The sequence below is a fragment of the Agelaius phoeniceus genome (genome assembly GCF_051311805.1).
Source record: "Agelaius phoeniceus isolate bAgePho1 chromosome W unlocalized genomic scaffold, bAgePho1.hap1 SUPER_W_unloc_2, whole genome shotgun sequence".
NCBI lineage: Eukaryota > Metazoa > Chordata > Aves > Passeriformes > Icteridae > Agelaius > Agelaius phoeniceus.
Window position 1 is genome coordinate 226,282 of NW_027509867.1, and position 4,035 is coordinate 230,316.

Consider the following 4,035-nt stretch of genomic DNA (forward strand, 5'->3'; position numbering starts at 1 on the left):
AGTACATCAAAACCTCTGTGGTGAAAGCCAGTGGCTGCCCTTCACTGCCAGTACTGCAGACACTGTGTGGGACACCAGCACAGTCATTTTCTGTCCCAGGGTAAACTTGAGTGCCTCTTGAATATTCAGCACGACTGCTGCCACAGCTCTGAGGCAACCTGGCCATCCTTTGGCTGTTGCATCCAGTTGCTTAGAGAAGTAAGCAACTGCCCTCTGGTATGGACCCAAGTCCTGAGCCAGTATTCCCAGGGCAATTCCTTGTCTTTCATGGGAAAATAGAAAGAATGGTTTACTTACATCTGGAAGTCCCAAAGCTGGAGCTGACATGAGGGCACTCTTTAGCTGGTAAAAGGCCCGTGTGCGTTCCTTTGTCCACTGGAGATCTCTGATTCCATTGGCAATAAGAGCATAGAGGGGTCTGACGAGCAGTCCATAATTATAAACCCACAGCCGGCACCACCCTGCCATGCCTAAGAAGGTTCAGAGTTCCTTTGTCGTTTGGGGTTTCAGGGTTTGGCATATGGCTTCCCTGCCCTAAAGTCCATTGCCCAGCTTCTGTTTCACTGCCTGTGCCTTTTTCTTTGATACTCTGTATCCTTGGAGTCTTAGGAAATTCGAAAGGCTTACTGTCCAGGCCACACATGCTTCCCTTGTCCCAGTGGCTACTAGATCATCCACATACTGCAACAGCCTCCCTTCTTCCTGTGGAGCTTCCCAGGACTCCAGATCTTTTGCAAGTTGCTCCCCAAACAGAGTGGGGGAATTTTTGAAGCCTTGGGGCAATCTTGACCATGTGAGCTGGGTTTTGTGCCCACTTTTAGGGCTTTCCCATTCGAATGCAAAAATTTTCTGGCTGGCTTCAGGGATGGGGAGGCAAAAGAAGGCATCTCTCAGATTTAAAACAGTAAAACAATTTAGCTCAGGTGTTAAACAAGTTAGTAAATATATGGATTTGCTACTACAGGGTATAGATTCTTTGTTATCTTATTGACAGCCCTCAATCCAGTACTGTCAATTACTGGGCTGTTTTCTTTCCTATCTCCTTTTCAGGGGGTACTGCTTAATTCTCACTGGTTGTGTTCCTTCTTTAAGCTTGATTACTATGGGGGAGCATTCTTCACCCTCCCTGGTACATCAGAGGCCCATACCTCCAAAAATACTTGTTCTAATATCTCTTTACGAATTTCCTTCTTAATTTCAATGGCTGTTAGTGTTAAGCCTAACATCTTTATATCATTTACCTCCAGAGTAACCTCCCCATTTTAGAATGTTTAGCAAATTGGGCATATACAAAAGCTTCTAAATACACATGTTACTTTAAAGGTTTGCAAAAGTATGCCTCCTCAGACTGACTAGTTGTTCCCCACACTACAACATAATCATTCCCCACAGGTACTAAAGCTTTATTTAAAACTGAATATAAAATTGAACTAAAATTCCACCCTCTTCTTTTCTTCTGGTCTCACTGCCTCTCGGAGAGGGGTCTGTTGCCTCCTAGTTCTGGATGAAATTGGACTGCCAGGAGGGGGATGGGTGTGAATGGGTTGTTGCCTTCTTGTGAAGGCCGCGATGACCTGGTTTCAGAGTCCAGCACTTCGACCTCCTGTGTGGGATCCCTCGGGGCCAGTAACGGACGCTGACACCAATGTGGTGGACGGTTAAAGGCGTTTATTGAGGGGTCTTAAGGGTATTTATGGACTAAGGGGTTTCTCTACGTCAGACAGGGGTTTGGCTATACTTTCTAGGGTTAGTGTGGAGTGGAAAGTTACTGGCATGCATAGGTTAGGGGGGCTACACGTCTGGCTACATTCCAAGGGTGATCCTTATCTCTGGGGAGGGGGGTAGAAGGATTCCTGTAACTTTCCGTTACAGCCCGAAATCTTCCGAACGCCTGTCCCTGGCCTACCACAGGAAGGGCAGGAGGAAGCTGACAAATGAGCTCGGAATGTGGCAGTGCAGAGATGAAGGGACAAGTGCCCTTGGGGGCCGGGGGTCGGGGCCAGCCCTCGGGCACGGCTCCGAGCGGCTCCTGAGCCGGCCTAAGGGCCGCCTGTAAGGATTGCAGGCGGCAGCCCAGAGCAGCAGCGCCGGCATTGCCAGCCGGGCCCCACGGCCATCTGCCCGTGCCTTCGCAGCCCGTGAGGGCCGCGGGCTCTGCAGCGCCGCTCCTGCTCCCACAGCCGGCCCGGAGCCTCAGGGCTGCCCCGCAGGCGCCGCGGCAGCAGCAGCGGCCTCAGGGCCCGGCCCGGGGCTCCATCTGCTCAGCCCGGGGGCAGAGTCCCAGCACGGGGGAAGGAGCTGAAGGAGCACCAGGGAGCCCGGGGAGAGACAGGCTGTGAGACAAGGCTCTGCCTATAATTTTAACAGTTTTTATTAACCTAATAACTATATACAACTAACTTAATAACTATATACAAGTAAAAAGTCAAGTTTCTTATGACAATTGTCACAGGCGTTTCTCGCTTTGGACAAGATGTCCCAGGTCGAGCACTGGGCGCTGAGTCCTTTCCAGCTGGCCAGGGGCTGTTGATGTCTGGCGGGGCTGCAGAGGCTGCTCGAGCCCTGGGGCCCATGAGACCTGTCGAGGAGCTGTGCCTGGCCGTGCTCTCCTGAGGCGGCAGGGCCTGGGCGTGAAGGGCAAGGGTGAGCCGCCACAGGTGCTGGCCCCAGCACACCAGGACTCAAGCTCTTGTCCCACACTGGGCATGGCCATTCTCCCACGTTACTCCAGCTCCAAGCTCAGTTGCCCCCATGTGCCAGTCCTCCTGCTCCATTCTGCCCCTTCCTTCTTACCCCAGATGCAAAATACCAATGCCACATTACCCAGCTCTGTACACAGAGCCCTGCTCATCCCCCAGCCGGCACCCTGCAGATAATCAGCCCCTGTCGTCACTGACCCCCTTGCCCTGACAGGGCCATACCTGACGCATCCTGTGTCCTGATCGCCGTACGATGCTGGTCATTACGGCCCCTCGAGATGTGTCCATCACCGTGCAGCAGGGTCACACTGGGCTGAAGAGGAGAGGGCAGCTGGCTGCAATGCAGGGCCCAATCCAGCACACCCCAATAATCCAACTCAGGTCTCCCTGGAGACTGAAGGCACAGATTCCCCCTGGATAGTCAGCAATGCCATCAAGCCTCAGTCACCATTCTGTGTCCCCACCTTCATCACACCTACCTTGTTGTGTACCAGGAGACACTGCAGCTGTGCACTTGTATGTGGGGAAGCCTTGATGTTCTGCATCATGGAGCTGCTGCTCTGATGGTCCCCAGAGCTCTGCGGCACACGGGGACACTGGCACGGACCAGCGGCCTCCTGTGGGATGGGGCAGAGGACACTCAGTGCCCAGCCCTGTGGCATGCAGGGCATCACCCTGCTGTGCCAGGGAGGGCACTGGCAGTGCTGCCTGCAGGGGCATGTCCCTGCCAGCTCCTGTCCACCTGCTGCAGGAGCCCCAAGCCCATCCCACCAGGCTGCATCTGCTGGCTCTGTCCCCATGGCCACGTGTGCTGGCCATGGCACCAGGCAGGTCCCTATGCACAGGACACCAGCAGGCAGGAGCTGGGCTGTACCAGCTGCAGGGATTGGTTTTGGGAACTCCTTTCACAGGAGGCACCCAATCCCCGTCTGTAGGATTGACGGGGGTAGCACGGTCGGGACGAACGGAGACGAGAGATCTCTGAAGCCAGGTCGTGGACGGTTTATTGCAAAGGGTGTGGGTGCAGGGCCCTGCTTGGAACTGCCAGCCACAGCTCAGAGCAGGCCTGAGAGAAGAGAGGGGTAGAGAGGATGAGAGGGTAAGAGAGTAAAAGCATAAGAGAGTAAAAGGGGTATGAGGATAAAAGGCAAGAGCTAAGAGACAAGAGGTAAGAGCTAAGAGGTAAGAGGCAAGAGCATAGAAAAGTAAGAGCTAAGTTCCCATTACAATACAATAAATCATCTGCGTTGAATATTCTGATTCTCACTTAACCAATCTAGTACAACATACAAATCCTATAGCATTTCCATACAGCCTATAAGAATCACTACATTAC